At 42.7% G+C, this 27,412-nt stretch overlaps 1 long non-coding RNA gene across 1 annotated transcript; it reads right to left on the bottom strand.

The window, feature by feature from the left end:
• Positions 1 to 2,053: 2,053 nt before the first annotated feature.
• LOC118534575 (uncharacterized) lies at positions 2,054 to 27,412 on the bottom strand. Its single transcript, XR_013444850.1, has 3 exons — positions 27,225 to 27,412; positions 26,909 to 27,076; positions 2,054 to 4,282 (listed from the first exon to the last, which is right to left on the bottom strand). It is a non-coding gene; the product is annotated as an uncharacterized LOC118534575 (long non-coding RNA).

Here is a 27,412-nt window from a genome sequence, read left to right as displayed (position 1 = left end):
TTAAGCCTTTGACTTTGGTTGTGTTTGATTTCAGCTCAGGTCATGATCTCAGGGTCCTAGAATCCAGCCCTGCATCTGGCTCCGCACTCAGCAGGGAGTCTGCTTCTCTCCCTCCCTCTGCCTCTCCCCTCCCCTGGCTCACACACTCTCTCTCTCAAATAAATAAATAAAATCATAAAAAAGGAGTATGTGAGACTTTTATAGTTTTAGGATATAATTCACATACCATAAAATTCACCCTAGGTGTACAATTCGGTGGTCTTTTGTATATTCACAAAGTTGTGCAACCATCGCTAGAACATTAATTCCAGAACATTTACATCACCCCAAAGAGAAGCCCTATACCCATTAGCAGTCTTTCCCCACTCCCTCCTTCAGCCAGCCCCTGGCAACCATTCATCTACTGTGAGTCTCTTTAGACTTGCCTATTCTGAACATTTTTTTTTTAAAGATTTTTTATTTATTTATTTGAGAGAGAGAGAATGAGAGAGAGCAAGCACATGAGAGGGGGGAGGGTCAGAGGGAGAAGCAGACTCCCTGCCGAGCAGGGAGCCCGATGCGGGACTCGATCCAGGGACTCCAGGATCATGACCTGAGCCGAAGGCAGTCGCCCAACCAACTGAGCCACCCAGGCGCCCTATTCTGAACATTTTAAACAAATGGAATCATACAGCATAGGGCCTGGGTGTCTGGCTTCTTGAACTTACTGTAATGTATTCAAGGTTCATCCAGTGTTGGAGCATCTACTGGTACTTTATCCCTTTTTATGGGTGAATAATATACCACTGTATGGATATATCCCCCTTTTTAATCCATTCATCTGTTGATGGGCACGTGGGTTCCACCTTTTAGCCATTATAATTTTTTTTTTTTTTAAGATTTTATTTATTTATTTGAGAGAGAGAGAATGAGAGAGAGCACATGAGAGGGGGGAGGGTCAGAGGGAGAAGCAGGCTCCCTGCCGAGCAGGGAGCCCGATGCGGGACTCGATCCTGGGACTCCAGGATCATGACCTGAGCCGAAGGCAGTCGCTTAACCAACTGAGCCACCCAGGCGCCCCACCTTTTAGCCATTATAAAGAAGAGTGTATGAAGAGTATATGAAGAGTAGGGGCACCTGGGTGGCTCAGTTAAGTGTCCGACACTTGGTGTTAGCTCAGGTCATGATCTCATGGGTTGTGAAACCCAGCCCTCCATCGGGGTCCACGCTCGGCAGGGGGTCTGCTTGAGATTCTCTCCCTTTACCCCTCCCCCCACTCACGCACACATGCTCTCTAAAATAAATAATTTTTTAAAAAAAATAAATAGGAATAGTGCCGCTGTGAACATGTATTTCTTCCCGTATCTGTTTTCAATTCTTTCGGGCGTATACAGAGGAGCAGAAGGGCCCGGTCAGATGGCAACTCTGTTGGACGATTTGAGGCACTGCCAGCCTTTCCAAAAGGGCTGCTCCGTTTTCAACTCCCATGTAAAGCACTGTCCTTGTATTACTTTTGTAACTTTTTAAAAAGTCTGAAAATGGAAAGCTTAAAAAAAAAAAAAAAAAAAAGACTACAGCCAGTTTGCTGTGTCTTTTAGGAAGAGCCAACGCACCAATGTCCATCCCTTTTGGGGGGGGGGGGGGGGTTTGAGAAGACTGAGAAAAAGTGAGAAAACAAGCCCCCCCCCCATCATTTCTACCTTGAATCTTGCTTTGGGGATCAATTCAATACTGGTCCATGAAATGAAAACCTGACCATGTAAGGAGTTCTTCACAGCTGGCCCCATTGTCAACACTCTCTTTTTTTAATGACAAAGGGGCTCAAAGAGCATTACAAGTATGGGGAGGAGGTGGGAGAAAGAAACTGTGCTTTTGAGAATTAGGAGGTATTAAATATAACCATGCTACCTAGAGACCTTTATCACTCTTCCAAGGATGTCAAATACCTCAAGGACAAGGGGTTTTCTCTCCCAGGACACAGAGTCCAGTGGTTTCGGTGAAGAATTAGAGAATACAACTGATGGGTGGATAAGAAGCCGAAAGACACACATGCACACACAAAAAAAACACAATCTTTTGAAAGCTCCAAGTCATTAGCTTTATTTTTATTGAATTCAGCACAGGGTGACAAAACTCCATTATTATCACTATAGTCAACTATTACATACAGACCTTTCCCCATAATTCACTTTCCATTTTAAATCTGTTAATTCATATTAATTAAAAATACATCATCTCTTACTAAAAATCTTCAAATTCACATACCCAAGGGTTTATAACTTCTCCTTGAAATTTTATATTCCTTTCTTATGGAGAATGTAATGGTTTTAATTGCTGGGTCTTTTTTTATGTTTAGAGGATTACATTTATTTACCAGGAGCAGACAAACAAAACATAGTGTAAACACAGTTTAACAGAAGCTATTTCCATTCTCTTCTTCCCTTTCTCTTGCAAACTGGTGACTTATCTTTACAAGTTCTCTGTCATTCCATAAGATAGCTGCTCTTCTGGGGCGCCTGGGCGGCTCAGTCAGTTGAGTGTCCAACTCTCAATTTCGGCTCAGTTAATAATCTCAGGGTCATGAGATCGAGCCCCACGATGGGCTCCGTACTCAGTGGGGAGTCTGCTTGAGATTCTCTCTCTCCCTCTCCCTCTGTCCCTTCTCTCTCTGCCCCCCACCTCTCTTTCCCTCTCTCTGGGAAATAAATCTTTGAAAAAAAGAAAGCTGCTCTTCTGGTTTCACAAGAGATGGTGAACGGTGGTAAAAAAAAATCCAGTTTACTTGAATTCCAGAGTTCACTATAGGGAGCAAATGATGGAGTGGAAATGTTGGGGCAGAGTGAGAGAGATGGATTCCAGGGAGAATGAGTCACTCACAGAAGTTACGGGGCTGTGGTAGAGGGAGAACAAAACTAAACAGGGTTGAGGGCGCCTGGGTGGCTCAGTCGGTTGGCTGTCTGCCTTTAGCTCACTGGGATGAAGTCCTGTGTCAGACTCCCTGCTCAGTGGGGAGTCTGCTTCTCCCTCTCCCTCTGCCCCTCGCCACCTCCTCCCCACTCATGCTCTCTCTCTCTCTCTCCTCTCACTCAAATAAATCTTAAAAAAAAAAACTAAACTAAACCAGGTTCCTGCATGTGGGTGAGAGGCCAAAATGAGGGACAGCGAGGTAGCAGGGCAGTGTGATTGGGGCCCATACGGGTGCTAGGCCCTGTGACAGTAATTACAACAGAAACCAAATACTAATTAATAACAACATGTAAGTGATCAATCTTTGAGAGTTGAGGCAGAGAGTAGGAAGGAAGGATGACATTACACCTTTTGTCTGGTTCACTGGGTTTCCTAGGCTGGTGTGTGAGAGCATATTGGGTAAAATCAGAACAGAATCATTCTTTGCTAAGGTGATCAGCTGTCATGAGGTCTGTTCTCTGCACTCTGTCCAATGTTGAAGCCCACTGGTTTACGCTTCTTGGAAAATAGTTATCCCAAACCCATACAGGTGAAGCCCTGAGGACACAACCATGGAGAACGTGTTTCCAGGTAGCCTGAAACCCAGCAGACAATGTAGCTGTTGCCCAAGAAACACAGAAATCTACATTGTATGCCAGGTTCACGCCCCAGACCTGGATGTTGGGCTTGCAAGTCCTCTCCCACACAGGATTTCAACACAACAGCCTGCTGCAAAGTTGCTGGTATTTATCATGTCTAGCACACTGGAAAGACAGGTCAGAATGTGCTGCTGGGACTTACCTACCAGACGTCTACAAGTGAAATTTCCTTAAGCTGTCATACCATCAAACATCCTTATTTAATCACATTTAGAATGCCATTTACAAGTCAAGAGATTAAAAGGGTGGATGGATGGATAGATGAGATATGTAGGTAGATAAGTAGGTAGGTAGATAGATGGTTTTGTGGCCAGATGATACCTTCCACATGGGGAAGAGGCGGAAAAAAGAAACGAAAAATAATCTAAGATTCCTCCTTCTTGTGGTCTATGGATTCTTCCTTCTTGTGGTGCTGAAATCAAATATGCCTCATCATTCACAAACCTTGATGGTTCCCACACTCCAGCTATGCGTGTGTACGTGAATGTAAATCAAGGTGAAGCTTTCATTATTAAGGTCTTCGCAGTAACCTCACTCAGGACACTGTAACAGAGGCCTGAAGATGCCATCAGAGACCCAGTAGCCAGATGTAGCTACTGATTACAAAAGACAGGATCTACACTGGCTACTGAGCCATTGAGGGTACCTCCACCTTCCGGCAGCTAGATGATGATCCGCAGCCTTCTGGGGGAGGGGCTCTGTGGAAGGAAAGAGGAAAAACATCAATCCTGGAGACCTATGTGGAAATGATATCACTAGATCTCAATTTCATATTTTCTTTATTGACATTCTGACAATAATCCCACGTATAGAGTTTTAAACAACCTCTAGATTTATTTCCTCGGTGTGTATACTGATTGAGTGATACGGAAGAAAGTGCCAGATACTCTCTCAGCTGCTAGAGATCCAGCAAACCAAACAAAACATGAAAATCCCTGCCTTTCTGGAGTGTACATGATTGTGAGAAAAATCTACAATTGGTTATTTGGCATGTTTTTGCAATAAAATGTTATATATGAAAAACAGAGAACTGAGCAAACAAGAAAAAAACCCAACCCACCATTTTATTGTGGCCTTGGAGCACTCTTTGTTTGCTTTATGCCCCTTGAACTTGGCTAATCTAGCCATGATGCACATACATAAAATACATGGCAGTAAAAAAAAAAAAAAGTTATTTCCCCGCTATAAATTGAGGATGATACAGTTATTTCTCTGAAATGTCTGAAACACCAAAGGAAACTGCAGAAAAGATATGCCACCAAGTATTCAAGGCAGCAGTTCACCACGATGTCAGTTTTGAGCCTTCCTCCCATAAGCCAGTGCAGGTAAGCATCCTCTCCATTGATTCATTCACTCACTCATTCATTCACCCCAGAAATGCCTACTGAGTGCCTTTTCCGTACTTTATGCCAGGCCCTGGGGATGTGACAGTGCCTGAAGTCAAAGATTTAAGGTGTGCGTAGGCGAAGGCAAAAAAGAAACTCAGTTGATAGGTAGGATTATTTCACAGAGGAATGCCACAGTGAAGAGGAGCGCTATTTTCATAGGTAGTCAGGGAAAGCCTCGCTGTGGGTGTGACATTTGAGCAGCTTCCTGAAGGAGGAGGAGGAGAACGTCACATACCTGGGGTGAGAAAGAACACTGCAGAGGGAGGCGAAAGTCAGAACAAAGGCCCCAAAGCAGCACAAAAGCCTGGTGTCTTCGAGAAGGCATTCTTGTACTAGCACGTGACCACTGTGGCCAATTACTATGCTTGACTTTTAAGATTATTCTAGAATGTAAATGACCACACGACTTTGCTCTGGGTATGCGTTTTCGACTCCTACCTTTGTAGGAGTTTAAAAGGCTTTGGCTATCACTTGGAAAAGATTTAGAAAAGTGATCATCAACTGGAAGAAAGGCTACACTTAGAACTTGACTGGACAGGTCAAATATTTGTTGCCAAGAAAAGTGCCTTTAAAAAAACTGTTGTTAGCTATAAGAAAAAATGACCAGCTTTCTGGGAGCTCTGAATATATACATTTTAAGGGAATGATTTAACTATTTAATCACAGATGTCTAATTTTAAGAGAGAACCTACTTGCCAAGTTATAATAATAGTGTTTCATCAGGTGGTTAGATCTTAGGGGAGGAGGCTGAAATTTACAAGGTGAAGTAGGTTTTTGTTTGATTGCTTGTTTTTTTTTTTTTTCTCTTTTTAAATAAATTAAAACCAATTCCATCTAAGAAGTACATTTTGGCATTGCCTGAAAGCCTGGGCATACCTACCAAAGTAGAAATAAAGGCTGCTTGTGCAGGTTTGGCTGAATGTTACCCTCAATGTAAAACAAAGCATTTATAGAACACGCCAATTTACATTTCATAAACCACTAAAACTAAATGTTCATAACTCTACTTTTATGAATGAGACTGCAATTACAATGAAACAAGGGTTTAGTTTGGTTAGTTTTAATGCCAAAATCCAAAGGATTATCTTTTATAAGTTTTGGTCTAGATTTAAATTAGAAGAATGGTATTTTTAATTGTTAAAGCTTGCCCGGCCTATCCTCCAAATGTCCTTACATTTAAAGAACTATAAAGTTAAGATGGTCTTTTCTCCCTACTTCTAAACTTATCTAGGTAATACAAAAAGGAAAACCTGGAAATAAGATTTTATTAGAGGCGGTGCCATAGATTAGTGTCAACCACCAACCAATAAACACACATTTTTCAACTTTATTAAAATATACAATAGAATATCTAAAGAATACGCTATAGCATAGACTATTAACCAATAACACATTTCCAACGTTTAGAAGTCGTAGTCAAAGAAAAGCAATCGGGTCCAACTAAAAATGTCACATTATGTAACTCCATCATCTAACAATTAAGAAGCCAGCTCAGCCCCAGGGCCGGGTGACAAAATTATAACCAAGGTACTTGCTGCGCAAGTTTCATTCGTGGTGCAAACAAGCAAAACAAAGACAGTAATTTTTAAAAATTCTGTCCATTCTGGCTACAGACCATTTATTCAAGGTACGCAGAATGGGAAAGAGAGCAAGAAGAAGCCTGCCACCTGCTGTTGAAAAACCTGCCTGGAACTGGGATAAAGACCATTTCTTGAAATGTTAACCTAGAATCTGAAGAGCTTCCCCTCCAGAATTAGAACAGGGGTGACCTATAAACCAAATCAAGAAGTAAAGAAACCCGCTGATGTTTAAAGCTAAGATGACAGATATAAAATGGCATTCTCATCAAAGTTCCACTAGAAATGAAAGAAATGTGGTTTCGTGGGTCATTCAACCCAAGAAGAGTAGATTTTACCCTGTCTTTTTAAGGGATTATTGGGACAATGCTATTTGACCCCCTCCCAAAGTATCACTGACTTTAGAAATTGTAGTTTGGGGAAAGAAATGTTGACCCCAAGCACTGTACGTGGAAGTCAATGGAGAGGGATGAACAATGTCAGAGCACAGCCAGAATGTTCACTTTCCCAAGTCAAAACTGTCAAGTTGGGCTCCAGATGTCCCCTCTGACCCCCATCCATGAGATCGCACATATTTTAGGGCATGTACCAGCAGCTTTCTGTAACTCAATAGGAGTACAGATCAACTTTGAAAATATTATTTATGGATTTGACAGAACACACCCCAGAATGCTATCCTAACCAAGTCAGAGTTTACTTTAGAAGCAAATAAAAACGGTCTCCTGTGGGGTAGATCTCCTGGTAAGTGTTCTGACCCCCCCACCACACACACACACACAAGGAAACTTCAGGAAGTGTCGGACAGGCCTGTCACACCTTGATTGTGCTGACAGCATCATGGCTGTTTGCATTACGTTCAGACGCATCAAACCGCACATATTAAATATGTACAGTTCTTTGTATACCAATTATACCTCAATAAAGTCGTTTGCAAGAAAACAAAACAACTAACAAACTGCCTCCCACGTGGTTAAGAACAACAAGTCTCCTTAACTCAACTATCGCCCCGGAAAGAAATGCACACATATACACACAGTGTGCCACGGGGTGAAATGATGTCAGAGGAAAAACCAACCTTTTAAATACAGGTGACTAATTCAAGTACGTTCTTGTGAACTTGGGATTCCTTTCGTGTGACGCTAAGAGTATCCGAGCCAGGGTCTCACCACAGTCGGTGTGTGGTGGCAGCCCATCCAACTCTCGCATACCTGAGATCCCGTGACTGGACTGACCGAAAACATTCACACCAGCTGACGGTCACTTGATTCTCACCTCGCTCTAGTTAGTAAACTGCTCTGCAAATCAACCTAAAGAGCAAGGTGAACCTTTCCTGAGACGCTCCTGCTCAAGACATTATATATATATATATATATATATTAAAAAGACTTTGCCCTGCCAGATCATTCTAGTCTGAACAGGCCTGGGAAGGGATGGGGTTGGCACAAGATCCTAAAACAAGCTTCTAAAGGCGAAACCACTTAGAACCCATAAAGACAGACTCAGACTAGTTTCTTAAGAATAATATTTAGCAATTAGACACATGCCTTTAATCCTTCTCAACGAAAACCAAAGTTTTGTTTTTTTTTTTTTACACAATCACTGGATGAAAACATGAATCATTTTACTCATTAAAAAACGCTCCGAGAAAAAGGATAATTTTCACCTAAGTAACAGCCTCCTTGTGGACAAGTTCCAGAAATTAACTGAACTCAAATCCACGTGCAAATACATCTCACTGTCACTTCTCCCCGTCTCTGAAAGGAACCCCCTCAATTCGCTTCATACGATGTCAGCAGTGTGCAATAAGGAATGCTTATCACTGAAGGAAAAAAAAAGTAATTTGCATTCTATCAACGGTTAAGTTAAAAAAAAAAAAAAAGAATATCAAAACAAGGTGACTGTTTTCTGAACCTATAAATAACCAAGCAGGCAGTACCCCCCCGAGATTCCTTGACTCAGACTTTTATTTAATCACAATTAACCCATGGCGATGCTACATCATTACTGGGGTCTTTCTAAAGTTGGTCTCGTTTCTAAGCTTTGTGCTATTGTCTAAAGTCACCCATATCACACACCCCTAAGACTGCAGGTTTCATTTATAATCGTATCTCTGCCACGTCTCTGGCTCTTGCCACTGTACAAAAACTCCTTTGGTCACTGAATGTGTTCACGCTATGAAAGTCTTCATCTGGTCTCTCTTCACTCTTCCCACTCTCAGACGGACTGAAGGAGAGCGACTACGTGTCCTCTGCACACTGCTTGGCCCACTGCTCTTCCCCCTCTGCCGGGCCCAGCTCAAGGAGACTCTTCTAGGATTCTAAAGGGCCTTCCCGGAGTCTTCTGGAAAGTTAGCGACATGCTACCCAGGACCAGCTTCCAGATCACTCAGTCTGTGTCTCAGCCAGAAACCCAAGCCAAATTGCTCTTCAATTATTTGTTTAGAAATGCGTCTCCCTCTGAGAATGTGAGCTCTTTGAGGGTAAGAACTGAGTCCTATTCTTTTGAGATTCCCCAGGTACTAGCATGGTACACTGGATCATAGTCATCTTTTAGTAAATATTTGTCAAAGAAGTCTAAATGAAGTGCCCGGCACCTGTACTAACACACTTTGAAAAATAAACCAAGGGGGGTTCTGACTGGCTCAGTCGGCAGAGCATGGGACTCTTGATCTCAGGATTGTAGGTTCGAGCCCCACGTTGGGTGTAGAGATTACTTAAAAGTAAAATCTGAAAAAAATTAAAAAGAAACAACAACAAAAAAATAGTGAGAGAGTATCTCCATTTCAGGGAAATTCTTGTATTTCTTTATCCTTTGAACAATACTTGCTTCCCATCTTAGTTTTATGGTACCTTTCTATAAGATTTGTGGGTGCTTATAGGATCAAGCTATTTGTAAAAGAGCGTATTTTCCTACCAGAGTGTAGGCTAGCGATAGCACGGTCTCAGAGTGCATGTTCCTATTATAATCCCTTGCGGTACAGAAAGAGTCCCGGGGGTTCGGGAAGGCTCTCCTAAACGCCCTACGCAAGATCTACTCTGGGGAAATGAAAAAATTCGAGACAACTGAACAGGGAATGGCAGGGGAGGGAAGAGAACAGAAGAAAGAAAAGAACAAAAGGAACATCCATATGTAACAATTTCTTTTGCTTGTGAAGATTACAAAATGAACTATATTGTGATCAAAGGAAGCCTCGTCGAAAAACCACAGGTGTCTACCAGAAGTAGTACTGGGCTTCAATTCTTATGAGGTGTATGGTAGTATGCGGATTTTTTTTAATTATTGGGTTTGGGTAAATGGCTCATACCACAAAGGAAAAGGGAAGACAGCTAACCGATACATGTGAAGATTTGGAGGGGCTAATAAAAACGGTTTGAAATGATGGAGGGCTACATGTATATATCATGCCTGTTGGTATTATCTGATGACCTAGTGGCTACAACACCCACAAGAAATTCACCAAGAGGAAGAGGATGACAACCTGGATTCTTCTTGTGTGTAACAAAGAGAAAACAGGAAAGCTAATTGACATTTATAAAGACTGTCCCGATATGTGCTAAATAAAGGAAAAGGGCAGAACTGGCTATTTTTAAACTTCTAGAGAACGGAAGAAAGCCAGCAGTCAAGTATCAAGCATTTGCTCCCACAGTGATCGCCACCCAGTAGATGTGTGACCAGTTCAACTGGTCATAAAGAAACCAAAAGTGTTTCGGTGGCAATAACTGAGTACTGACCAAGGGCCCTGAAAAGTCATGACGACAGCATTTTTCTCCCCTTCTTCCCTCCTTATTAGTTGAAGCTGGACTAGGTCCATGCTCACAGTGAAAGGTTTTTGCCAATATATGGATGGTTCTGTCGAGCATATGTCAGTGCTTAGAGAAACACAATCCATCTAATTAAAATGAGCCAGATTCAAAACATAACGAAGACAAAAATATCCAAAGATGAAGCTCGCTGCTTACAAGGGGAGATGGATTTGTGAGATCATCACAGAAGTCCTCTAGAACATAAAGAGGAAGAGGGATAGTGAAGAGGGAGGGCCATGGAAAATGACAAAGGGCAAGGAGGAGAGATGAAGGTCAATACAGCCCAGGGGGCAAGGGGTGTAAGGGAAGCCCAACACCCAGCCACCACACACAGGTACTCGTCAACGAGGGACCAGCTTCATGGGTGGTCCTGGGAACTAGGTGGAAGAGGAAGGGTATCAGATGGAGAGAACCAGAAGTTGGGAGGGGAAGGATACAGGAGTCACTCTCGGGAGTTTTAAAAAAAAAAAAAAAGTTAGAGAAGGTGAGCATCCGGAGAAAGGGAAGATTATTCACAGGCCTGAGCAAAGGCAAGAAATGAAGGAAGGAAGTCTCTCTTCCTGTGCAGGGTCGGGGGGGAGACGCAGTGGCAAGCTTTATCGCTAGGTTGAAAGGGTAAATAACAGAAACACAACTGCTGTTTATATTAATGGTAACACAGGGGAAATCTGGTTCCTCTTTCTAGGAGTGGAGAAAGGGGTCAGGAGAGATAGTTGGCACTAAAGGATAACATAACCTTGAAAGGACTGGCTAAAGAGGATAAGAGAATATGTGTGTATGTGGAGGGGCGTGCGGGGGGGGCAGGTAATCTGGGGAGTGTGAATGGCAAGGTACCTTGGTAGCGATTTTCAGTCAAAAAGGAATAGCAAGGAATAGCATTTCCAGAAAATGGCCAGGAAGAAGCAGCTCAGAAATGATGGGGAACCCTCAATTTCTAATGAGAACACACTAGATGTGAGGAGGCAAGCCTAGAAGAGCCGTGAACCCCAGAGCCTGATGAGCAATCCAAACCACAAGACTGAGCTTTCCTGGCATACCCAGCCTGTGGGGTGCTCACACATCCTATGGAGATGTGACAGGCCAAGAACGATCCCAACTCACCTAAGTCCCAAATCACCGGGTCCGCGTCCCAACTCAATGCCCCTTACCCCCCATTTCATTCTCCCGCTTCCCATTCCTAGCTGGCAGGCAACAGCATTGAAACTATTCAAATTTCTTGCTGACAATTACTATTCGTTCTGACACTATCTCTCTTTTAAGTCCTATGCTGATTATTCAACTTTCTGTGGTCTGGGGAACAAACTGTAAAAAAAGAAAAAAAAAATCCATACAATGATAATTCTTGCTTGAGAGGTCAAAGTCATCCTATGGCTGTAGTGACTCACAGTTAACACAAGCCCCATGTCCACCAGAGAGCTGGTGTGTCCATCACTTTTCTTTCCTAAATGCCCCTATGGAAGCCAGGATGAAATGAATGGAGGTACTTCAAAGGGCAGAATCTAGACGATTTGGTGAAAAAAAAAAGAGAGCGAGAAATTCCTTCCATTGACTTTCATCCTTAGGCAAAACCTTCCGATCTCTGTGCCCTCCTATGATTACATCTCCTGATTTTCCAAGGTTAAAAGAAACCTGAAGGAGCTTTAAAACCATGAATAAAAAGTTTAGAAACTGGAACTCTTGCGACCGAGTCAAGAAAACAAATCATGTTTTGTATTCGATGTGCCAGGAGGGACAGACCGAAAACTCGTCGGAAAATTGTCATTTTACCAACATATCAAATAACAAGTTACCGAACGTCATTTTCCAAAGTGTGTTCAACTTTGGAGTATTAAACTGAGAGATGATTACACACACACACACACACACACACACAAATTCTTTGAATCTGTTAAATTTGGGAAATGTTGTAGATGTACCATATGCTCCTCTTGAAGTTTCCATACAACCATAAAAAGTTCTGAGGAGTCCTGCAGGGAAGAAACCTATTTAATGTTGTTCAACCCAGCTTTTCCTGAACTTATTTGACCACGGTTTTTCCCTGTCTCCTGAAAACATGTTTTGTGAAACGCCATCCTAGAGAGTACAGAAGGCCACAATGGTCCCCGTATCGTTTATCACCGAAGCTGGGGAGAAGTTTGGTTGGCAACAGACCCATCACAAAGGAAGAGGGATACTGAAGAGAGAGGGCCACTGAATTCGTGACAAAGAGCAAAGAGAAATAAATGGCAGTCAACACAGCCAAGGAGGAAAAAGGGGCCAAGCAGAGATGGGCCAACCTCGTTGGCTAAGTAAACCTGAATGGCACCTGCCTTCAGCTGTTTTGTGTCCTTTCAAAGCCACCAGTTTCAATCACCAGGAGCCCAACTACAGACTGTTTAAGGAAGCATGTAAAATAATTTCATTTATTATGAACATGACAATCTTGACGGAAGTCATGATACAACTAATGGAACGCAGCTCTCCCGACTACCTGTTGGTTCTACAAAGCTGCTTGCTCGCTGTCGTGCCAACAGTAAGCCGGCCCAATAAGGAAATCATGTACATAGTAAATATGAACCCCCGCTGTGTATATGGTGTTTACGAGCTCCCACAGCTCTTTCACCATACGAGCCTTTGCCCCTTACAACAATCTCGTGTAGCCCGCAGTTATGTTACTACCCACTTACAGATGGGGAAACAGGATTAAAAATCACTGCCATGAACAGTTCATATACAAAAGAGGGGACTCTTGTGACTGCCTGACAAATCAATGGGTGAAGAATCCTGGCCAAATATTCAATGACAGGAATTTGGGGAAGCAGCAAAGTACAGTAGGAAGAATGGTGACGGCTGCCCAAAACGTTGGGGACTCTGTGATCCAGCAAACAGCCTGGTTTCTCTGGGTCTCAGCGTGCTGCCCAAGCAAATGAGAATACCGATCCTACCCATAATGGGATTATTGAGATGATCGCACAAAATGAGGTTTATGAAAGTGCTTTTTTCAATTTCCACGTGCTCTGCAAATAGATTTACTTCTCTAACAATGGTAGAATCTAAAGGTGGGGTTTTCATGTCTATCTTTGCAATCTGAACCCTGCTTCAGACGCCTTAGGCCTCCCTCATCATCTGGTGAGTGCTACACTAGTTGTATTTGAGGACAGATGCTTATAAACCCGGGCAGGCAGCTGACCCCACAGTGCTGGACAAGATCCGTCTTGAACCACTTGTTTCAGTGCCTTGGAAATAGGAGGAACTAAAGCTTTCACATTTATTACGTTCAGCTTAACTTTGGTTTCTCATCTGTACTAGAAGGTTCTATTTCTATCCCCAAACCATTAAAATTGCATCAGGTTTTTTCCCCTCTAAGAGATGCTAAGTCTTTATTTTTTTCAAATAAGGGCATTATTAATGCTCCATCTACCATCACAGTGATTGCTCTTTTTTTTTTTTAGTTTTTCTTAATTGAGGAATAACTAACACACAATCAACTGCACATGTTGAAAGTATACAATTTGACCAAGTTTTGACATATGCATACACCTGTGAAACCATCACCACTAACAAGATAGTGAGATTATCCACCAGCCCCAAAGTTCCCCTGTGCCCTTTTGTAATCCCTCCCACTTGCTACCCTACCTCTCCCACCCCAAGCAACCAGGGATCTGCTTTCTGTCATTCTAAATGTCTTTGCATGTTCTAGAATTCTATATAAATTCAATCATACAGTACGTACTTCTTTCCTGTCTGGCTTCTTTCACTTAGGGTGGGGATCCTCCATGCTGACTATATGAATAGTTCACTTCTTTTCATTCTTCGGTAGTATCCAGACAGATACACCACAATTTGTTGATCTATTCGTCTGTTGATGGACATTAGGGCTGCTTCCAGTTTTTAGCTATTACTTATAAAACAGCTGTAAACACAGCATGTAGACATAGGCCTTCTTTTCTGTAGGAGGGGAATATCTGGAACCTATGGTTGGTGTATGTTTAACGATGTAAAACTTGCCAGGTGTCTTCCAAAATGTGCCAGTTTACCTTTCTACCTAAATGTATTAAGAGAGTTCTAGATCATCCACAAATTCGCCAACACTTGGTATGATCAGCCTTTTTCACTGCAGCCATTCAAATAGGTGTGTCGTGGTATATCACTGGTGTCTCAATTTGCATTTGCTTAATGACTACTGATGGTGAACATCATTTCATGTGCTTATATGTCATCTGTCTGTGTTCTTTGGGGAAGTGTCTGTTCAAACCATCTGCCCATTTTTTCTAGGTTGTTTCCTTATTATTGAAAACTCCACCGGTTTTCACAGATGGTGCAAAACAGGTAATGAAGAACTCAGTAAAAATTTTACATAATTCATGGTACCCAAGAGGATAACAGAATCTACCAGTGCAGAACTAAAATATTCTCCAAATGTTATGACAAACTTGAAGTTCTTTTAAAGCGTGAAAAGGATTGAATTCTTTTTATTGGTATTGCAGCTAACTCTACGTAGCTTCAGAACTCAATCAGTAAACGAAATAGTTGTATTTTCACATACTCCAGTGGTACCTAAACCATCTTAGTTCTTCCTCAGCACATTAGCTAAAATCACCAAAGTGGCTGTCCCGAAACCACATTTCACACTTTGTGCTCACTGGATTCTAATCCCTTAAGATTCCATTTTACAAAAATAATTTCTTATGTCAAACTTGTGCCCACATTCAAAAAGTGACGAAGGCCAAACTTCTAGTTCTCTGTTCATGCAATCAGTTGCAGCTAAATGTGATTTGCAAGCACGAAGATGAAGTCTCCTTTAAGATCTACAGAGTAGGCTAGATTGAGGGCAGCTATGGGCTTTCCTTTGAGGAAAAGCAGGCCTGGTTCTGCTGTGCAGGGCCATCGGTTCTCAGCTCAATTGTTACAGTTGATGTGGGTTTCCTTTTAGATGCCTGGAAAATGACTCTGCTGACCACATCCACATTCTGAAATACTTTTTGAGAACTTGTAACCAAACTGCAGGAACTGACTCATTTTGCAGTGCCCAGCCACCACACAGTCGTTCCAGAATAGACTCCAGTCAAAGGCAGAAATATCAAGGTTTTAGAATACAGGCAGCAAATTGTCTATTTATATGGGGGAAGCAGAGGGGGAAATCCCGGGGTGCATGGGGTAAAACGGCTCAGGCCCCAGGAGACCATCAGACATGACCAGCCTTAGACAAAGGACCGAAGAGAACACACCACTTCATCGGTAATACACGCGTCTCCCTCAAAGCTAGAAGTCAGAGACTGGTGGAAAAGGGACCTTAATACCAAGCTCTCTCCATTTCACCTAGAAAGCAGATTCAGTTGAGAGATGTACACAGGAGAATCTGGGGGAGATGGGGACTTGGAATCCCATTCCTGAATTCCTTGCTCAATCAAGAACATGCCCCTCATTTCTCAGGCGCTAAGCAGGAATGGACCCCAGGTCGGGGATGCCGGAAAGAAGTAAGGCAAGGAAGGGCCCAAGGCCACCTGGACTTAGGACCAGAAATTTGCGGGTCCCCTGGGGCTCTCCTACATCCTTCCTTATCAGTACACTTCTACACCTTTCTCTCTCAGCTCCCCATCCAGCTCATCCAAGGGGGCTGGCTTCCACATGAAGAGCCAACTCTCCACTCCCTTCTCCCACTACAGAGTTCCTACCTCAGCGGGAGGGTGGAAAGGAACAAACACCAAACACTCTATGTTCCCCAATTACTAATTTCTCCAACCCACAAGTGAAACTCTCATTCTCTCAGTCAGAAAAGTTTCAGCCAGAGGCAGTGAGGAAATCCGGTCCAGTTGAACTCAACTATAAATGACAAAACCAGTAACTCTTTTCTGCAGGTGGGTCCTTGGCTCAAAGGATACGAGTGCTAACCCAAATGCATAACTAACTAGCGGAAAGTCGGGTTAGATGAGAAGAGTTCAGGGATTAAGTCTCAGGTGGTGTGAAGGAAAGATAAACCTGGACAATCACCACAAAGAGCTATCAAGCCCCTGCGAACCCTTCTGTGTTGTCAGACCCAGCTGCGTGGTCCGATGTCGATGCAACGACGTGTACACACATTTGGTGTCTGTTCTCATTGAGGCCACGTCAGTTACCAGGAAAAGTCCCAGATGACATAAATCCTACATACCTTACACAAGAGGGAGGATTTTTACTATCAGATGATGATAGACCAGGGGCTGCAATCCATTTACAGCATTCAACTCTATCTTTAAGAGATTGCAAAAAATGTCTTTAACACAGTTTTTCAGAAGAGAAAAAGTTGATACAATTCTGCTCCTCCCAACGGGGCAAGTGCTTTGACTTTCCCACGCTCCCTTTCTGCCTCCAACAGTAACACGAGTGCTGCGTAAGCTGTTTAACCTGGATCGAACAAGTTTTCGTACAGAATTATGAGGAAATCTATCAATTCGCTAAACATAAACATGAGGGCTACGAAAAAGAAAACACGGCATATTTAACACAGAAGTACTCGGAAACCATGGCAGTTCCAAATTCTAAACTGTTTCACTTGAGCGTAAAATGGGCAAAGACATGCCCCATGGGGAGTGAATTTTTGGCGAGCCTAAAGGGAATAGCAACACCCCAATGCTAGTCACTTGAGGACCCTACACCTCTGAGGAGTAACGGTAACAGGAAGAATTACCCACTTCTGGCTCCTTCACTGGGGTACGGAGTTGATAGCTCAACTTTCTCTCGCTCTACCAAGGTTTTCGTATCATCATTTAAATGACAAAAGTAGCTTTTTACCAAAAGAGAGCCCTAAGTGACTTGTACACACTCCAGTTATGAGGCACCATGGGCTGGGCTCTCTAGAATCCCTACATAAACCGCCCATACTCTCGGAACACCATCTTCCTTCTCTCTGGTTCTCGTCTCCTAACCTCTAGCAGCTTCTATGGCCAACAGGGCCCTACGACATCGGACATTCAGTACCTCCCAGACCTCATCTGCTACCTTCCCCCTGGCTTGCTGTTCCACACTGGCCTCCTTTCTAACCCCTCGACATACCAAGCTTGCTCCTCCCAGCTCCACTGCAGTGGTTTTGTTTTCTCTGCCTAGAACCTTCTTCCTCCACATACCCATGGGTAAGCCTCTGAGCCATTATCGCAACATCGGGGAGGTCTTGGCCTTTTCCAGAGAGCCCTGGATAAAGCTGCTCTGCCCTGGACTCCTGGATACTCATCTGTCTGACCTGGTTTTCTTTTTCTCCCTAGGTACCTACCGACACCTGGCATGTACCTCCTTGCTCGACCTCTGTCAGCCTCCCCGCTCTGCCCCACGCGCGGGCAGCGACCTCGTTCACGGTTGTATTCCCAGACTGAAAACACCACCTAGCATGTGGTAGGTGTACACCACATTTTTGTAAGATGAACATTTCCCACACGATGCCTTTGCCAACTTAGACTTTAGAAGCGACCTTGTTCACGGTTGTATTCCCAGACCGAAAACACCACCTAAAGTCTAGTTGGCACCTGGGCCGATTTTTGTTGATACCTAACCAAACACCCCATCCTGCAAGGGCCAGGTGGACGGGAGTTGCAGGAGCATGATCATTTCCCCAAACATTGGGAGAAATCATGCAGGGCTGGGGGAGGGAGGGGAGAAAGAACACTTTTATTCTCTCCCTGCTACCCATGGGTAGTAGATAAGGAAGGGTTTTATAGAGCAGGGATGTCAAATAGGATGGAGAAAACGGTAGAATCTACTGTCTTACCTAGCTTGCCCCAGACAGTCATTTGATCTTGCTCAGAGAGAAGAGCCCTGAGATAATGGAGCCATCCTTTCAGACTCTGAGTAATTTTGCTCCTGCATCTACCTTAATGGTTCCCTCCACTGCACCATATAGACCTCCTATTGATGTAGAACCTCACAGTTCGTGCTGAAACATAGAAAGTGCTTTCATTGCCTAGGCTAGGCTGCTGTGCTCAACCCTGTACCAGAAAACACACCAAGTCTGCACCGTGACAAAGAACTGAAGTGGCTGCTTAGGGGTTTTTCAAAACCGATGGCAAAGGACCACCAGGGTAAAAAATCACAGAATGTTGGTAGTGTAAATCCTCCTTCCCTATCTATCCTTGTCGCCCCAAGAGAGAAGGCAGCCCTCATTTTTCACATCTCTACTTAGAGATATTTTCAGAAACTCGCAATAAATTTAATTGAGTGCACAGCAGGACTTTTTCCTCCAATTTAGTTTAAATCCTACTTAAAAAATTTTTTTCCAAGACCTCGTTGTGGACGCCTTTGCCGTCTCTTAATGGGCTCCAAACAGGGAGAGGAGTTGAAAGCTCAGGAGTTCTTAAGACTATTTCCTGCCACATTCCCTACCAGGGGCCCTCCTTCCACCACCATCAAAAAAGAAAGAAAGAAAGACCATCTCTCTGCATTATTTTCTTGTCACAAGCCTTTTCTTTTCCTGACTTTAAAAAAGAAGCCCGGCTGCCAAAGGAAGATGCTTAAAGACTTTTATGAATGTCGGCCTGTGAAATGCGCCTTGTCGCAAAAATGGCAAAGGATCAAATAAAAGATGTAGTCACTGAGGGAAAAGGAACAAAGAGTGGGCTGCCTTCCCCTAATGGACCCTCACCCTGTCCTTTCTTTCATCTGTCTGCAGGTAGGCGTTGAATCAGTTATGTGAGAGTATGGATAATAGAAGCAAGGAGGGAGGGAGACAGGGAGGGAGGGAGGGAGGGAGGGAGGGAGGGAGGGAGGGAGGGAGACAGGGAGGGAGGGAGGGAGGGAGGGAGGGAGGGAGGAAGGGAGGGAGGGAGGGAGGGAGGAAGGGAGGAAGGAAGGAAGGTTGGTTGGTTCCATTAGTATATCCTCCCACAAGCAGGCTCAGTCCAAGGCCAGAAGAGGTTTTAAAGAGATTTCTAGGGGCACCTGGGTGGCTCAGCAGGTTGGGCATCTGCTTTTGGCTCAGGTCAGGATCTCAGCGCCCTGGGATTGAGCCCTGCATTGGGCTCCCTACTCAGCAGGGAGTTTGCTTCTCCCTCTCCCTCCCCCCATCATGCTCTCTCTCGCTCCCTCTGTCAAATAAATAAAATCTTAAAGAAGAGAGAGAGAGATTTCTTAGCACCCTGAATCCGTGGGCTAGGCTAGCCCCCTCTCACCTTCCAAGTCAAATTCTCAGCCCACATTTGAAAGAGGAGGAAATTCTCAATGTGAAACCCCTTTCCCATATTCTGAAAATCAATTCCTCATCCAAATGTAGGCTTTTATGCATATAGATGGCTTCCTGCAATTCTTGACTTTGCAGTTTTGCCCTTCCAGATAGCACCCAGAACTAGATGCAGATAAAGGAGAAAAACATTAGTCATTACAGACTCTTACTCATTTTACTTTTCTATGCATTAATTCTATACCAGATAAAGAATCTCCAGAAAGGCTAATGAAAGTGCATCCCTGGGACCCAAATGCTCACGTACTTCTCCCTTCCACCCCCACTTTCAAGTGAAAACATTTGAGAAAAAAATAGGGGAAGTTACATGAGTAAATTTGTTAGTGCATGAGATCAAATGAAAACAAGGAATTCCCCTCCTGGACTTTAGTGGCCTAATTTAAACTCATAAAACACAAATGACTAAAATTGCTCCCGTTGATTCGTGAAATAAGAAGCAGAAAAAGTCAACTGTGTATTTCAATATTGAGAGGGCCAGGCCTGGAAGACGTGACACTTTGCAGAATAGAAATGAGAAGACCATTTCTGAGACTTTCAGGTTCAGTCAACTTTTATTCTGCTTTTCTGCCAGAAGTTCTTAACTATCTATACTGGCAAGAGCCTATTTGGATTCAGATTCTGGGTCCACAGCTTATCAGGGGAATGAATGGCCCTAAACATGTCCCTTAGACCTGTGCCTCAGTGTCCTCATCTACGAAATGGGCATACTCATTGCACCAGTGGGTTGTCCAGAGGATTAGACAGGACAATGCAGGCAGAGCGCTCGCAAGAGTGACTACCTAGAACACGGTGGCGAAGTGGTAAGTAAATGGAGGCCACCATCGCCATCACTGTTTTCCTTCATCTGATGCGAAACACAGAGAGACCTAGAACTTAGAACGGGACCACAGGCTTTGAGACTAAACGGAAGTCTGTTCCCAAAAGGACATGGGAAGGGAACTCAAGTGTGTGAAGCACCACTATTCCGGTGACCACAGCATGTGCCTTACTCGTGTTCTCTCATTTCACGCAACAGTCCTATGAGCTAGTTTGGACTGACACTCCACTTACTCTAGGGCCTAGGGAAATAAATGGAGTAGTTTACTCAACCAGCAAGGGGCAGAATGAGCTTGGGGCACAGGTCTACTTGTTTCCAAAGCCTGGGCCTCTCGGGGAGCAAACACTTCAATGGGTGCTGTGAACAGGCACCTTCTTGGGGTCATGGTAACCACTGTCACATACTTGATACTCGCTAGAAAATGCCTGGAAGTTTGGAGATTTTTTCCCCAAGTAATCAGAACTTTGAAAACACCCTGGAAGGTTTCGCTGGGCCCGTACAAACTCAGCTCAGTTTCTCTCATTTTTAAGAACTTTAGTCTCACTTTTTATAGATGTCACACAAATCCTAACTGACAGAAATCGATGGGCTTTCATTTAAAAAGTCTTTATCCATCTGCTTTTGGGAGAGGTGGGAAAACTAAAGCATTCCTCCAAGGCTGCCACCAGCAATGGGCTTTTAGTAGAATAGGTTACTTAAGGAGAATCAAAGTCTTCCAAGGCAGGAAAGGAAGATCCTTTAAGATAAAACCTTACCTTGCTTTTCATAATCAATGATTCCACCTTCTACCTTCAAGTAAGCAGTTAAACTCCGTTTTTAAGCAAGGTATTACTTTATTAGGTTGACAACGTGAACTAAAGCAACAAGAAACTATTTTGCTATTGGTTAAGCGACCGCCTTCGGCTCGGGTCATGATCCTGGGAGTCCCGGGATCGAGTCCCACATCAGGCTCCCTGCTCAGCAGGGAGTCTGCTTCTCCCTCTGACCCTCCCCCCTCTCATGCTCTCTCTATCTCATTCTCTCTCTCAAATAAATAAATAAAATATTTAAAATATATATATATATATATATATATATATAAAACAAAGAAGGACAAAATGTCCCAAATATTATACTGACTTACAAAAGTACATTGTATTCAATTTTATATGCATCTAATCTGTTCCCTTAAGAACTAAAGAAAGAAAATCAACTATGTAAGCACGCTAATCATCTAGTTACATGACCGCATTATTTAGTTAATAATATATATGTATTTTTCATTTTATGTTTTAGATTGTCCTAAATACTCTGGAATGTATAAACCAGAATCAATATAGGATTGAAAGGCAATAGGTTACAGTTGAAAACTTAGGAACTTGAGCTAGGAAATGTCCAAGATTAGATCACTTACATTCTTTAATGTAATATTTTAGAATTGTTTTATATTGTTTTTTTTTCCCTTAATTTTTCCCTCCCCCCAAAAAACCAGTACCAGGTAGGTAGGTTTAGCATGTTAACCCATGGAAATGAGGGTTTCCATGTTTTCACTGGGATCAATATTTGGTATAGTTCCCCAGCTCCCTATCTAAATTGAAGGCAGTTCACAAAATATGTAAGTATTTTACTTTGCATATCCTCCTTAGTAATTTAAAATATTCTCGATTTAAAAAATACTCAATGATTATATTCAAATTTGGCTAGTTTCCTCTCCTGAATGAAGACATCAGTTCTCCAAATACTGATTGCACAATCAAAATTGTTTGTTTAAGAAATTCTCATGCTTGTGAATATAAAAATGATAACTAATAAGTAAGAAAAACCCAATGGGCAGAAAAACTTTCATTATTGATAGCGGTCTGAGATTGATGGGAGGGAATAAGTTTGAAGATGGAGATCAGAGAGAAATAAATCAAGGATCCTTAAGTGAGTTCAAAAAATAACATGTCTGCTAGTAATTGACTGAAATGGCAAGCGAATACATAAGTAATACATCAGACAGAGATAAGTGCGAAGAAGAAAAATCAAGCAGAGTAGAGGAATAGCAAATTTGGGAAGCAGAATGGAAAGGCTGCTGTCTGCTTGGCATAAATGAAATTTTTAGCCCTAGAAATACATAGTTATTAGACGCCTTATATACTTTTTTGAAAAGTGCTGTTAAAAGTAGCCTTTTGTGCATTCAGAGTCATGCAGCTCAAGTCCCACAGGCTGTCTGAATTCCCCCAAGGGGCCCCTGCTTTGTCCCAGTGTGGCTCCCAAGCCAGGGAGCTCACTCCTTCCACGGTGACCCAGGCCCTTAGCAGAGCCTCCTGCTGGGTTAGGGGCCCAGAAAATGGTCTAAGAAAAAGACTTTCCCGCCTGCCACTCAAGATCGTTTCCTTGGGACTAAGCAAAGAGTTGTTTTGTGTGTCTTAATTTTTCAAGGTAAAGAAGTCAGGCTGACTGCTGATGGAGATCAACGCTGGGAAGCCTGAAAAGAGATTAATAGCCTCTCAGACCCCCAGATCTCCCACACTCCCGTCCAGGAGAACTTGATGTAGGCATTCCACAGCAGGCCCCTGATGTCCTCAGCTTCCGATGACACCAGGGCACAGGGTGACTAGGAATCAGATAAATAGCTGACCCGCCCCTCTCACTCAGTCGAGAGTCCCAGGGCCCCATCTCCAGGCATCTCTCGTACCTGCAGTGGGCTCATTAAGAGCAGACTGCAATGAGCCTGCTTGCTTTCAACCCTGGGCTCTACTACACTTCCTGGCTGTGTCACTCTGGGCAAGCTGCTTCACCATTCTGTGCATCAGTTTCCCCATGTCAAATGGGGATGACGATCACATTGGCGACACTCAGTTTTTGTGAGGCTTAAATAAGTTGATATATGTAAAGCATTTCATACTCCTATGTGCCAGGCACTGCTCTAGAGGTCAGTGATTCATTTACAGCAGTGCCTGGCATAGAATATGAACCCCCGGTGTATCAGTAATTAGAGGTCCACAAACCCTTATCTGACACTCTGGTGATTATGATGATGATATGATAAAAGATGACAGGGTGACTATCCTACCTATAAAAAACTCCGGGCGGGGGGGGGGGGGGGGGGGATCCTGGTACAGCACTCCGTAATCAAACGCATTACTATTTCTACAGTAAAACATACAAACATTGGTACTAAGTGGGATAAATAAAGACTATAGCCTTCCATCGGTTCAGGTCAGGATTTACTACCAAGCTTTTCACGTGACAGTCGTTTGGTTTTCAGAGCTTTCTGGATTTCAGAAGAGATGTTGGATCTATATATATTAAGCAAGGGGCAAAACCCATTGAAGTCTTCTCTTCCTTTCTGACTTCCGGACGTGGTTAATGACCAAATAAATAGTCAAAACCACTTAGGAGTGGAAAATAGGAAGCCCTTCAGGCATGGAAAATTCATGACTGCATAATTAATCTAATGCCAAATATGATCTAAACAACCCCTTCCCCCCCTCCCCAAATACAGCGCACCATAAGATACTCAGTCAACCAAGTCATTTCTACAAACAGGTTGCAAGTAATCTTGAAGGGTTTTCAAAAGTACTTTTTGAATACAGGAGAAAAATCCTTACATTTTACCACTATTTTCACAGTACGACCTTATCTTTCCCACAGGAAACAGACAAGCTATGAAATGACAAATACTTGACTTAAAAACGTGTACCTTCAAAGCAAAGCGTATCCTCTGCAACCAGCCTAAGGGAGAGGAGCCAAAGTTATGCCAAAGTGGTAAAGTCTCCTGCTACCAAAGGAATGTTGCTCCACGTTGCATTTTAAGGAAAGATCTGCAGCTCTTGAAGAGCTACACAGTAACTGGTTCAAGATGTTCTCACCGCTGGTCAGCACTGGATAAAGGATTTGCACAAACCCATGGAAGCCGACTTCTCCCGCCTCTTTATTACCCCCATATGTGGTTATTTATCTTGCCCAACTTTTCTGACCCCTTTCCATTTATTTTATACTGAAGTATCGCTTTGTTCACACCCTGTGTTTACCACTCCCATGGTGATCTGTACACAAAGGCAAGTCAGGAAGACATGAAATGAACGGAGATACTTATGTTGCTTTATGGTTTTTTCCCCTTCTCATTATCCTCCTACTCAATGAGACTGTAGTGGGAGGTCTGAATGACATTTCCAAACCGAGAACTTAAAGCTACATTTCAACACCCAACCCCTCAGTTGTCATAGGAACAACACTAGGAGGCTTATCTAGGTTCTAACAAACAGCCACTTGTTTCGCGAGCAATTAAAGCTCCCCCCCAGTCGAATATATACACACAGCCATATACCCCATATACCTACCTCCCCAAAATGTGATTGGACAAAACCGTACACCACACCGAAAACTTAAGAAACAAGCCCAAAGAAACGTGTTTGGATCCCTGAATGTGCAAATAGCAAATACTATTCTCAAGACATTATTTTAACCAGAATCCCTTCAGTCCGTGGCTCCACATGCCCACAAAGACATGTGCCTACCATCAGTATCTTTTCCGAGTATACAAAAATATTAATACTCTCAGTAACCCCAAGAGGGGAATTCAGGGCAATGGTATTTATTGTACAGGTATTTCTAACAATTAAGAAACTGGTAACAAAAGAGCAGACAGAATTAAAAACATGAGGATTTCTAAAGGAATTCTTCTGGAAGCTACTTTCTGGCATTTACTGTTTCAACCTGCTTCTATTATATTTTTGTCATTCAAAACAATGGCTTCTAAATGGATGAGTAAAACCTAAAATTTACAGAGGCTTTTTTTTCCATTAAGCATAGCAGTGTTTAGCCAGGTTATTAAATCATCATGGTTTTGCCCAAGTATTCACATGAAATTCAGAGCTGAAAGTAATTGTGAATCACTGAACACAAGCTAACAGTCGGATATAAGTTACCTGTAAATATCCTAAAGCTTTGTCACCAGTTTTCTGTCCTCAAGATTCTAAACCCCACCTATTCAGGGGCTTCAGGGAACCAAGAAGCATTTTTCCCATCCTCGGCCACACCTTAATTAAGTCAAATAACTTGTAGTATTCACACGTTTGGATCACCAATCTGATTTATTGGAGGACCTGCCCTTAACAAGGCTATGTTCACCTTACTTTTTATTTATTTCTTCGAAAATAAATCCTTATGCAAAAGTCTTGAGAACTGTTAGTCTGAGAAAAATTGATGAAGAGTTCTCAAAGTGTATAAGAAAAAAATAATTTATAGATCCTCCTAGATTCATCTCCCTCCCCTCCAACCTCATCCCACTCCAATGCCAACAGAGAGAAACTGCAACACTGCTATCCTGTTTTTTATTGTACATTTCTCCCTTTCAAGTTAAGGATTTTCAGATTTTGAAATTAACAGAATGGGAAGCAAAAGTCAGACATACAGAGTCAACTTTCAATTTGGCTTAGGGTTATTAAAAAACAGAAAAATAACATTGTATCCTATATAACCCCAAACTTACCACTCTGTCAATAACAGTTTCAATTATATAGAGTCACATTCCTAAAGGAACATCAATCACCAAAACTATCTATATAATCGCCAGCAGTTAAATAACATTTTTTTCCATCTGATTCTGTAAGTAGACATCACATGATTGCTTCTATTGACCAATAAGAAAACTGGTAAGATCAGGTAGCCACCTACCCTTCTAATTATATTTTCCTATTCTACTCCACTTTCCCGGCACAATCATTCTTAAAAAGCCAAATCAAGAAATCAGATAATATAAAATGCTTAATAGAAAATTGTGGGTTTTTTACAGTTTACAAATAAGAACCTATTGTATATAACACAGGTATTCAAAGCTTTATTGTATTTTTCTGGAAATTTTCTGGAATGTAGGGGCAGCTGAGATTCAAGATTACAAAACTGAATTTGTTTCAGAGGAAGACAAACAGACGCGTGTCCACCAGTAAGAACTGCTAATCACAATCTCTCGAAACATGATAGACCATGTAGAAATATCCACCCTTTTGCTGTACTAATTGTAATCAAATAGAACAATCTTAAAATTCATGACACAAACGTAAAAAAGTCTATTACCAGCTTAATCTGCCCTTCACACATCAGTAGGAAATGTTTCCAATGCATTACTTAAACTTTCATTTTGTAGAGTTCTAACTAAAGGCTTGACATCCTTGGGTAGAGAGAGAGAGATAGGAGGGTGAGCTGAGTAATTCTGAAAGCATCCCTTCAAATATTATACATACTATTCAGACTAAACGGACATCTATACCCATGGAATGAATGTCAATGCCCCAACTCTACCAAACAACCCATTTTATTGGTCTCTCCCCACTAAAAAGAAAAAGGGGGGGGAAGCCAACTAGTTATATTACATGTATTTGTCTAAACTGGTAGAGCCCAGCTCATCTTTGTTAATAACCTGGCTTCTTCTCAGCCTTTATACTATATTCTTGGGCTACTTCTTTCTAGAATTCCTCACTCCGTTTATGTGTTCTCTGGTTCAACACAGTTGTCAGGGGTCTGTGAACAATTCTACAATTCCCACATACACCATATGATATCTATTAGGGAGCGATGCCACTTTTCACTTACCAATTCTGGATAAAGCAGTATTTCCTGGTGACAGAATGCTGCTGATTCCATTCGCTAAAACTCCCTCTTCACAGCTTGATAAATCTGATTATAAAATGTCTTTGTTCCAGATCACACGAGGCGCTTTTTCCTGCGAAAGTTTTCTAAAGCGTTAACTGCATTTCATTCCTGTTACAAAACGAATAAGAACAAGGGGGGGGGGTGTGGGAGGTGGGGAACAGGGAGTAAGTCCACACAAGTTCCTGGCAAAAAAAAAGAAAAATTTAGCTGCATTTTTCTGAGTTTAATCAGTAAGCTATATTAAAGTGACAGTTACCAGTTCGGGGAGCCAGAGTTTGACCAAGTCAGCCACCACCAGTGTGGGTGTCTTCCACTGATGTGCGGACCCCAAGGAAGCAGTCACTTGGTCATCTATCACATGTGGCTGAATCACTGGACACCCGCCACCCCCCCCCACCTCTGCCCCCGTTGAGCAGCACTCCGGGCAGGAGAGTGGCTGGACAC

Source organism: Halichoerus grypus, chromosome X (genome assembly GCF_964656455.1).
Source record: "Halichoerus grypus chromosome X, mHalGry1.hap1.1, whole genome shotgun sequence".
Taxonomy (NCBI): domain Eukaryota; kingdom Metazoa; phylum Chordata; class Mammalia; order Carnivora; family Phocidae; genus Halichoerus; species Halichoerus grypus.
The sequence above is the reverse complement of the archived record's forward strand: the minus strand, read 5'-3'. Positions and strand labels throughout refer to the sequence as shown.